Source organism: Hypanus sabinus, chromosome 4, assembly GCF_030144855.1.
Source record: "Hypanus sabinus isolate sHypSab1 chromosome 4, sHypSab1.hap1, whole genome shotgun sequence".
NCBI classification, from domain to species: Eukaryota; Metazoa; Chordata; class Chondrichthyes; order Myliobatiformes; family Dasyatidae; genus Hypanus; species Hypanus sabinus.
Window position 1 is genome coordinate 157,799,970 of NC_082709.1, and position 11,631 is coordinate 157,811,600.

Genomic DNA, 11,631 nt, shown 5'->3' on the forward strand with positions numbered 1-11,631 from the left:
GTGTACAGACCTCTCCTTCATATGTTCTACTAGTCTGTTGTTGGCAGTACAATCTTCTATGCAGTGGTGTGTTGGGGCAATGGCATCAACACGGGTAATGCCAACTGGCTCAATAAACTGATTCGAAAGGCTAGCTATAGGAGTCAAACTGGAAAGACTGGAGGCTGTGGTAGAACAAAGGACCCTATGGAAAATCCTGGCAAATCTGGGCGATGTTTCTCATCATTTGCATGTTACCTTGGCTGAACAGAGGAGCACTTTTAGTAATAGATTAAGCCAACTGCGCTGTTCCAAAGAGTGCTATATGAGGTCATTCTTACCTTGGCCATTAGGCTCTATGAGTCAACCTATAGCTGGGGAAGTGATGATTCCATTCTGTTAGACCGTTAGAAGTAACTTACCTTTTATTCTTTCTTACTTTTCTAATATTTATATCTGTGCACTTGTAATGCTACTGTGGCACTATAATTTTCTTTGAGATCAATAACCATATAACAATTACAGCATGGAGACTGGCCATCTTGGTCCTTCTAGTCTGTGCCAAACACTTACTCTCACCTAGTCCCACCTAGCTGCACTCAGCCCATAACCCTCCATTCCTTTCCTGTCCATATACCTATCCAATTTTTTTTTTAAATGACAAAAATCGAACCTGCCTCTACCACTTCTTTTGGAAGCTTGTTCCACACAGCCTCCACTCTCTGAGTAAAGAAGTTCCCCCTAAACTTTTGCTCCTTAATTCTCAACTCAAAGTATCTTTTCTTGTTCCAATATTTTTATTGAATTTCATATACACAAATACAGAGTTCATAAGGATACTTACTATAAATGAAAATAAGATAGCACAAAATGCACTATATATAAATCATAGCACAGTATAAAGTATCTATCCATCTATCTATTTATCTATCTATCTATCTATCTATCTATCTATCTATCTATCTATCTATCTATCTCTCTATCTATCTCTCTATCTCTCTATCTATCTCTCTATCTCTCTATCTCTCTATCTCTCTATCTCTCTATCTCTCTATCTCTCTATCTCTCTATCTATCTATCTATCTATCTACTAATATGGTAACAGGGAACCACAGATGAAGCCTAGAGGCATTGAATGCAGCAGCAATGATACAAAGTTTTAGGAACTTCTCTAATTGTGTTATGGGATGCATCCACCATTGTAATAGAAAACTGGATAGAGACATGGAATGCAGAAGTGAGTGGACTATGGGAGTATGCGAAGGAGGTGGGACACCCAATAGATGTAATAGGCAGGTGAGGAGAAAAGAAGGAGAGCCAGAGAGGGGAATAGAAAATGATAGAATATGGAGGAGGAAAATTACTAGAAGATCAGAAGATTCAATGTCCATGCTCTTACATTGGAAGCTAGTCAAACAGTCTGTCCAAGTGAAGCAACACTTCCCTCAAGTTTCAGGAACTTCCCGAATTATGTTATAGCATAAACACAAGAGATTCTGCAGATGCTTGAAATCCAGAGCAACAACACTGGAGATTCCTGTCTTATCCCATCTCTTCTCCTCACCTACAAGAGAAGATCTGCAGATGCTGGAAATCCAAGTAGCACATGCAATGTGCTGCAGGAACTCAGCAGGCCAGGCAGCATTTATGGTAAAAGAGTACAGTCAACCTTTCAGGCTGAACCTCTTCAGCAGGAATGGAGAAGGGTCTGTCCAGACCTGCTGAAGGGTCTTGGCCCAAAATGTTGACTATATTCTTTTCCATAGATGCTACCTAACCTGCTGAGTTCCTCCAGCAGTTTCTGTGTGTTTATTCTCCCCACCTGCCTATCACTTCCCTCTGGTGTCCCTCCCCTCCTTACTGCGGCTTCTTTACTCTTTCTGTTCAGTCCTGATGAAGTGTCTTGGCCTAAAACGTTGACTGCTCATTCCTCTCCTTAGATGCTACTTGACCTGTTGAATTCCTCCAGCTGTTACATATGTTGATACGTTATAGCATGTATCCATTGTTGTAATAGAAAATTATATTTGCTACTAGACTTATGGACAATTTTATTCTGTAATTAGGACCTAGTCTGTTATTAATTAAGTCTCCCTGTAGTAACCATTATGTTATTAAAATATGGTTTTACATACCAAATTCATGCTCAGGTACATCATCTTTAACTGGTTTCCTGGTGTGCACCAGATTTTAATAAATCACCTGCTATTTTGGACACCAAATCCATGTGTGACCTTTCAGTTAGTTCATACACAACCCTTTCCATATCAGCCATACAAAATTAGTTATATGACCAGGTCACCAATAAATATCAAGGAGCATTTATCATTATTCCACAGCTTTAAAATTTATTGGTGAAGTAAATGTTTTCTTGGAAGTACAGAGAGGCTGTTTACAAAAAGAAAAATCGAACTGATTTTGTTAAATGTATGTCAGTGCAGCAAAATAACTTGCCATAACCATTATTAGTGAGAAATCGGAGAAGGTGTTAAAAGATCTACTTCTGGCTAGGACTGAATGTATGAATCTAAATCTGACATATTTTTGAAGGACATTTTACACTACACAAGCACATAGAATGTCTCCATGCATAATGTGCTATATCAGTGATTCTCAAACATTTCTGTGCAATTCAGCTTTAACACACCCACACTACCTAATAAAAACAAGCCAACTATGAATCAAACTGTAGGTGGAATCAAGCTACGTTAGTTAGCTAGAATCTGATCCTTCATTGGAAGTTATTGACTAGAACCTATCGAGATACACATAGAACACTATAGCACTGGAACATGCTCATTGGCTGAACAGTATGTGCTGAACTATTATTCTTCCTAGTCCTGTCAAGCAGCACCTGCGCCATAACCATACATACCCTGCCCATCCAAGTACTTATCCAAACTTCTCTTAAGTGTTGCAATCAAACCCACATTTAGATCTTGTGGTAACAGCTCAATCCACACTCTCACCACCCTCATCAGCGTGAACAAAATCATCCTTAAAGTATGATCTCTACTCCCTCCCAACCTCAGAGGAAAAAGCCTGTTTGTATTTACCCTGTCGATACCCCTCATAATTTTGTATACCTCTATCAAATCTCCCCTCATTCTCCTACGCTCTAGGGAATAAAGTCCTAATCTGTTCAAGCTTTAACTCAGGGCCTTAAGTCCTCGAAACCTCCTTGCAAATTTTCTCTGTACTTTTTCAATTTTATTTATATATTTCCTGTTGTCAGGTGACCAGAACTGCACAAAGTACTCCAAATTAGGCCTCACCTACATTTTATACAACTTCAAGATAACATCACAGCCTCTGTAACTCAATGCATTGATTTACAAAGACAAATTTACCAGGTTTATATATATATATATATATATATATATATATATATATATATGTCCCAATTTACCTGTGACACCATGATCAAGGAATTATAGATCAGTGTATCCAGATCACTCTGTCCATTGCACTCCTCAGTGCCCTACCGCTAACCGTGCAAACACTATCCTTGTATGTCCTCCTGTGTTGTATTTAATTTTGTAAAACATTGAATGAATGTCTGAACAGTTCAAAATAAAATGTAACTCTTTCTGAACTTGCATCATGTAGAGTGTCAGTGCAAAGTAAACACTGCAGGTTTGTTAATGTCTAATGTTGCTGATAGCCACTGGATTCTCTCCTAGACTCTGGCATTATTAACATGAGGATGTTTGGTAATGACAAAATGTCTGTAGGGAGCTAAATTGATGCATTCTTTCTTAGTGCCTGTCAAATTGGCTTGATGGATTCTTTCTTTAGATTTGGGCTTATTGATTATATGTAAAATTAATGTCCTTCTCTAAGTCCAAGGAATATTGTGTCCAGAAAAATAGTGAATAATGAATGAGCAGTGTCCTTTTAAAGTGACTATGGATTTATAAGGCTATGCTGAACATTGTGTTAATGAACACATGTTGAATGAATGAAAGAAGCTGGGCTGAGTTAACGTGTTAGAACAAAGGATCAAAGAGTTTGCTTGTCTCTGTGCGACTCTCTATGCTTGTGGAACTTATATTTACTGGGTTTGTTGGACTTCAACCTTGGACCCAGGGTGGTTTCAGTCCAGGGTAGCCAGTCGATGTTTCAAGTTGAGACCCTTCTTTGAGACTCATTTCCATGGATGCTTCTTGACCTGTAGAGTTCCTCCAGCATTTCGCGTGTGCTAATTCTTGTTCTAGTCTCAGACAACCATGATGGAAATATCCTGCTTATAATGATGCTATCCATATCCCTCATAAATTTGTACACCACTATCAAATCTCGTCTCATTCTTTTACGCAAAAACCATATCAATAATGCAAATATACATATAAAACAAGTTAGCAGTAATAAACCTAAAAGTGGAGGAATAATAATAATCAATAATAAACAAGCTCTATCGATGTCTAGGGGTAAATAAATTGTCATAGAATATAAAGTTCAGTTCAGTTCATGAGTGCTGATGTAGTTATGGTTGTTGTATTGTAATCATTGGAGAGAGAGAGAGAGAGAGAGAGAGAGAGAGAGAGAGAGAGAGAGAGAGAGCAAGTGAGAGGTAACAGCTACAGCAGCCAAACCTTCCTTTGCTTTCTTAATCCATCGTATCTTTGTGTTCATTCAGTTATGACCCCTCCGTCCTTCTGCTAGACCATTCTTCTGTGGTGGACTCGTCACTCTAGCATGAGTGGACACACACATAAGTCCCCACCGGCCCTGCTTTTACACTGATAGCCTTAATGACCGACCTCCTGGTTCGGTCTTCGAAGCCCCCACCTTTCTTGTGGGTTCCAACGCTCAATCAGTGTCCACTGGCGTGTCTGGAGGGTGTCTCTCCAGACCTGTCTTTTTATCCCTACTCACGGGGACTCAGCTATCCATCAATCCTGAATGACTGTCCATCAAATCAGGCCACTCCTTCAGTCCATTGAGGAATGTTTAGAGCAAACTATTGTCCTTGCAGCAAAACAGTAAATAATTCAAAAAGGAGTCACAATACAGTTAATCAGCATTTTCCCCCTCTCTCTTATCTGTTGGAGATGTTCTTGCCTGTTTTTCATCTCTCTTTCTCATGGTCAGCATAGCAACAGTAATAGTTCGTGGTTCTCAGGAGGGGATGGTTAACTCTGTACCCCATTGTCCATCAGGTCTGTTCATCACTCATAACAACTTCAAGTGCCAGGCTTTAGATGTTTCAGAAAGGACGGGGAGGGAGGCAAAAGAGGTGGGAGCGTGGCACTGTTGATCAGAGATAGTGTCACAGCTGCAGAAAAGGGGGACGCCATGGAGGGATTGTCTACGGGGTCTCTGTGGGTTGAGGTTAGAAACAGGAAGGGGTCAATAACTTTACTGAATTTTTTTTATAGGCCGCCCAATAGTAACAGGGAAATCGAGGAGCAGATTGGGAAACAGATCCTGGAAAGTTGTAATAATAACAGAGTTGTCGTGATGGGAGATTTTAACTTCCCAAATATCGATTGGCATCTCCCTAGAGCAAGGGGTTTAGATGGGGTAGAGTTTGTTAGGTGTGTTCAGGAAGGTTTCTTGACATAATATGTAGATAAGCCTGCATATTAAGCCTAGGAGGAGAGACTGTACTTGATTTGGTATTGGGAAATGAACGTCGTCAGGTGTCAGATCTCTCAGTGGGAGTGCATTTTGAAGATAGTAATTATAATTCTATCCCTTTTACAAAAGCATTGGTGAGAGATAGGAACAGATAAATTAGAAAAGCATTTAATTGGAGTAAGGGGAATTATGAGGCTATCAGGTAGAAAATTGGAATCTTAAATTGGGAACAGATGTTCTCAGGGAAAGTTACGGAAGAAATGTGGCAAATTATCAGGGGATATTTGTGTGGAATTCTGCATCGGTACGTTCCAATGAGACAGGGAAGTTATGATAGAGTACAGAACCACGTTGTATAAAGTCTGTAATAAATTTAGTCAAGAAGAAAAGAAAAGCTTATGAAACGTTCAGAGTGTTAGGTAATGTTAGGGATCTAGAAGATTATAAGGCTAACAGGAAGGACCTTAAAAAAGAAATTAGAAGAGACAAAAGGGGCCATGAAAAGGCCTTGGTGGGCAGGATGAATGAAAACGCCAAGGCATTCTACAAGTATGTGAAGAGGAAGAGGATAAGGCATGAAAGAATAGGACCTATCAAGTGTGACAGTGGGAAAGTGTGTATGGAACCGGAGGAAATAGCAGGGGTACTTAATGAATACTTTACTTCAGTATTCACTATGGAAAAGGATCTTGGCGATTGTAGTGCAGACTTGCAGCAGACTGAAAAGCTTGAGCATGTTGACATTAAGAAAGAGGATATTTCTGGAGCTTTTGGAAAGCATCTAGTTGCATAAGTCACTGGGACCCGATGAGGTGTACCCCAGGCTACAGTGGGAGGTGAGGGAGGAAATTGCTGAGTCTCTGGCGATGATCTTTGAATCATCAATAGGGATGGGAGAGGTTCCAGAAATTGGAGGGTTGTGGATGTTGTTGCTTTGTTCAAGAAAGGGAGTAGAGCGAGCTGAGGAAATTGTAGACCAGTGAGTCTTACTTCAGTAGTTGGTGGAGAAGATCCTGAGAGGCAGGATTTATGAACATTTGGAGAGGCATAATATGATTAACAATAGTCAGCATGGCTTTGTCAAGGGCAGGTCATGCCTTACAAGCCTGATTGAATTTTTTGATGATGTGAGTTAACACATTGATGGAGGAAGAGCAGTAGATGTATTGTATATGGATTTCAGCAAGGCATTTGATAAGGTACCCCATGCAAGGCCTTCTGAGAAAGTAAGGGGGCATTGCTTTGTGGATCCAGAACTGGTTTGCCCACAGAAGGCAAAGAGTGGTTGTAGACGAGTCATATTCTGCATTGAGGTCGGTGACCAGTGGTGTGTCTCAGGGATCTGTTCTGGTGCTCTTACACTTCATGATTTTTATATGTGACCTGGATGAAGAAGTGGAGGGATGTATTAGTAAGTTTGCTGATGACACAAAGGTTGGAGGTGTTGTGGTTAGGGTGGATGGCTATCGGAGATTACAGCGGGGCATTGATAGGATGCAAAATTGGGCTGAGAAGTGACAGATGGAGTTCAAACCAGATAAGTGTGAAGTGGTTCATTTTGGTAGGTGAAATATGATGGCAGAATATAGCATTAATCATAAGACTCTTCGCAGTGTTGAGCATCAGATGGATCTTCGGGTCTGAATCCATAGGCTGCTCAAAGCAGCTGCGCAGGTTGACTCTGTGGTTAAGAAAGCATATGGTGTATTGGCCTTCATCAATCGTGGAATTGAATTTAGGAGCTGAGAGGTAATGTTGCAGCTATATAGGACTTTGGTCGGAAATTACTTGGAGTACTGTGCTCAATTCTGGTTGCCTCACTACAGGAAGGATGTGGAAGCCATAGAAAGGGTGCAGAGATTTACAAGGGTGTTGCCTGGATTGGGGAGCATGCCTTATGAGAATAGGTTGAGTGAACTCGATCTTTTCTCCTTGGAGCGACAGAGGATGAGATCTGACCTGATAGAGCTGTATAAGATAATGAGAGGCATAATGATCGTGTGGATTGTCAGAGGCTTTTTCCCAGGGCTGAAATGGTTGTCACAAGAGGACACAGGTTTAAGGTGCTGGGAGTAGATACAGAGGTGATGTCAGGGGTAAATTTTTACTCAGAGTGTGGTGAGTGTGTGGCATGGGCTGCCGGTAACAGTGGTGGAGGCAGATACGATAGGGTCTTTTAAGAGACTTTTGGATAGGTACATGGAGCTTAGAAAAATAGGGGGCTATGAGGAAGTCTAGTAATTTCTAAGGTAGGGACATGTTTGGCACAATTTTGTGGGCCAAAGGGCCTGTATTGTGCTGTAGGTTTTCTATGTTTCTAACTTAGGTCCTCAAGCCCTGGCAATCTTCTTGCAGGTTTTCTCTGTACTCTTTCAATTTTATAGTTATCTTTCCTAATGTTGGTGACCAGAACTGCACACAATACTCCAAATTAGGCTTTATCAACATCTTATAGAAGATACGTTCAGAACCTCTTTATAAGACCAAAAAGGATTGGGAAAGAGAGCTTAACCTTATTATTTCTAGTGAGAATTGGGATAGAATTCTTCAATTAGTTAATACATCATCGATATGTGCCAAACATTCATTAATACAATTTAAGGTCATACATAGGGCCCATATGTCCAAGGATAAATTAGCTCATTTTTACTCTCATATTAGTCCTATCTGTGATAGATGTCAATCTGAAATTGCGTCTTTAACTCATATGTTTTGGTCTTGTCCATTTTTGGAAAAATATTGGAAAGATATTTTTGATATTATTTCTGTGGTTTTGAATATTGATTTACAACCTCATCCTATTACCGCAATTTATGGTTTACCAATGTTAGACTCACTGCATTTATCTTCTTCTGCCCGTCGAATGATTGCATTTCTAACTCTGATGGCTAGAAGATCTATATTGTTGAATTGGAAGGAAATTAATCCTCCCACTGTATTTAATTGGTTCTCTCAAACTATGTTATGTTTAAATTTAGAAAAAATTAGAAGTGGTGTTTTTGAGACTTCTATTAAATTTGAAAAGTTATGGAGACCATTTATTCAACATTTTCATATGATGTAATATGACCCTGTTCCAAGTTCATTTCGTTTCCCAGCTTTAAGCTTATGAATGTTGAGAGGACCGGAAGTGATGGCATTAATGAATATTTATTCTTGTGAGATATTATAAACAGCCCCCTTTTTTCTCTCTTTTCTTTGTTTCTTTTTTCTTCTATATTAGTGATTAGTTATTAGATTAGTAGATTAGCTAGTTTTGCATTATTTTTTTCTTTCTTTTTTCTGTTTTTTTATATATTATATATTATGAAATATTTAGACTTACCATGTTCATACATATATTGAATGCCTTATGTCTTGGTAAACTCATTTATATTGTAACTATTGTTTATGTTTTTTTCCTATGTAATGGAATTTGTATGTTTGTAATTTCTTTATCAATATATCATTTGTATTTTGTCCATATTACTACTAATAATAAAAAGATTTAGAAAGAAAGAACATCTTATAGAACATCAACATCGTAACATCATAAACAATGGAACCCTGAAACAGTCTTGTCCCTCCTGCAACCAATTCTCACCAACGTCTACAATATCACAATCTTGTGTGCTGATCCTTTCTCTAAGCTCATCTGCTTCACCTACGGTACTCCTTGTAATGAAACTCAGAACATTATTCCCACCGTGCTTAACTTTTTAATTCCTGCCTTTGCATATAGGTTTAATAACATCTTTTCTCACAATCACTTCACAAGCTCCAGCACTCTGGTTCCGATCCCCTGCAACTCTAGTTTCAGCCCCCTGGAGCAACACTAGCAAACCTTTCAGCAAGGTTATTAGTTACTCTTCAGTTCACTGTGCAGCCTGCAACATCTCTACAGGTCCCACCTTCCCAGGAAGAGAGTCCAATGATCCTCACGACTGCACTATCTCTTTAGCAACATGTTAAACTGTATTATCTTCCTTCTTTAGGCCATACGCAGCATTGGTAGCAATCCTGAGATCAGAACCCTGGAGGTCTTATCCTTCAAATTAGTAACGAACACCCTGAACAAATTGTGGAATCCAGAACTTAAAGTGGGAGGGAAAAGATTTAATAGGAACCTGATGTGAAACTTTTTTTTTTCACCCAGAATGCAGTCAGCTTCCTAAGGATTAATTTACCTAAAGCTCCCTTATCAAATCTGATTCATTACACAACACACTATGCAGAATTGCCTTTCTCCTACTGCGCTCAATCGCAAACTACTCTTAAAAAGCCATCTTGTAGGCATTCTACGAATTCCCTCTCTTGAAATCTAGCACCAATCTGATTTTCCCAATCTACCTGCATGTTAAAATCCCCTATGACCTTGATAACATGATCCTTTTTACATGTCATTCCTATCTCCTGTTGTACTTTGTATCTCACTATTCCCCATTCAAAATTAAATCCTTAAAATTATACTTATATGAACATTTTTCGACTTCAATAAATGGTTTGAACATTGAACATTAAAACATATATTCAGTCAATATATTCCATAGAATTATGGAGCAATTGCTACTACCTTTCTAAACAAATTGCATTTTAGATTTAACTTAGTAGCTAATATTATACTGCTTTTTGTCTGGCACCAGGCTTCACCAACTAGAATTGATGGAAAAGTTCCAGAACAACAACCATATTCCATGTTCAAGTCCCAATTTGGAGCTGTCATTGTCAGGCGAAAATGGCAGTCCAACACAAAGTCACTCTGTCTATAACGTGAAAGGTAGGGAGAATGCAGGAACTACAAAGTATTTTGATTCCAGTGATTTGATGGTATAAAATGCATACCATGCATTCAAAAATCATTCAATCTATTTATTATAAGGTGGTAATTTTGTCTTTTAAATGTGGTTATTTGACAACTTGTAAGATACTGGCACTTATTTGAAAAATCTGCACATAGTTTTAAAGATTTAATATTAAATGGAGAAGCAAAACAATATTTTGTAGCAATCAGTTTGACTAACTTCATATTTTTTAAAAAAGGTTTTACATATCAGAAGACCTCTAACATGTAGTAATCAGAAATTCAGGGACATGAAGTTGGGGCAAATAGATGAACAGATGGCAGTTCAGTAAATGTATAAAATTATAGATTGGAATAGAAAGAATATATCTGAAGGTTAGAGGAGGGTAGATAACAATGTTCATATTTTATTATGATTTGGATTCCTATTTGACTTGCCCATGGAAGATGCATTTGTTGCCTATACTGGGAGGAATGAGCATTACATAGGATATTGTTTTCATTAAAATTATCTTGACAAGAAGGATGCCTCCATATGATTAAAGTGTCATTGAGAAACATTCTCACTGCAGATGTTACCTGACTTGAGCATTTCCAGCATTTTGTTTTTATTTTTCTCCAGATAATATGGCACTCTGTTAAATTCAATGGATTTAAATCAGATGTAGCAGCATAAACTCGGCCATTGTGAAATGTTAAAGGATATCAACAGCTGCAAAATTATATCCCACTCTCTGTAACCTCATCTCCCTCCTCTGCCATTATCATCAAAGGAAGAGATCAGTATTGGTTCAGTGAGGATTATTGAAGAATGAGCTGGATGCAGTTAGATTTCAGGGGGGATAGAGATGAGCAATGCCATATAATGGAATATAATGTGGAAAATGTGAGGTCATCTACTTTGTAAAAAACTTAGAAAGTAGAGTTTTTTAAAATGAGAGGTGAAATGTAATCGTGTTTGGAGGGATATGGAAGTTCTTGTAGAAGAATCACTGAAAATTAATATTGACTCGAAGTAATTTGGAAGGCAAATAGTATATTAATCTTTATTGAAAGAGGACTTGAGTACATAGAGCCTTGGTGAAACTTTTCCTAAAATACTATTTACAGGTTGGTGGAAAAGATTCCAAGATATTTTTAATGCCACATTTTTTGTGTGTGGAGAGGAGATAATGTCCTTTCTTTTTTTTTATTGGTTTTTTAATACATTTTACAAATTAAACAACCCCAAATCAAAATTAGGAACATTAATACAGTGCAAAATTAAGCATACAATGACAATATGATAC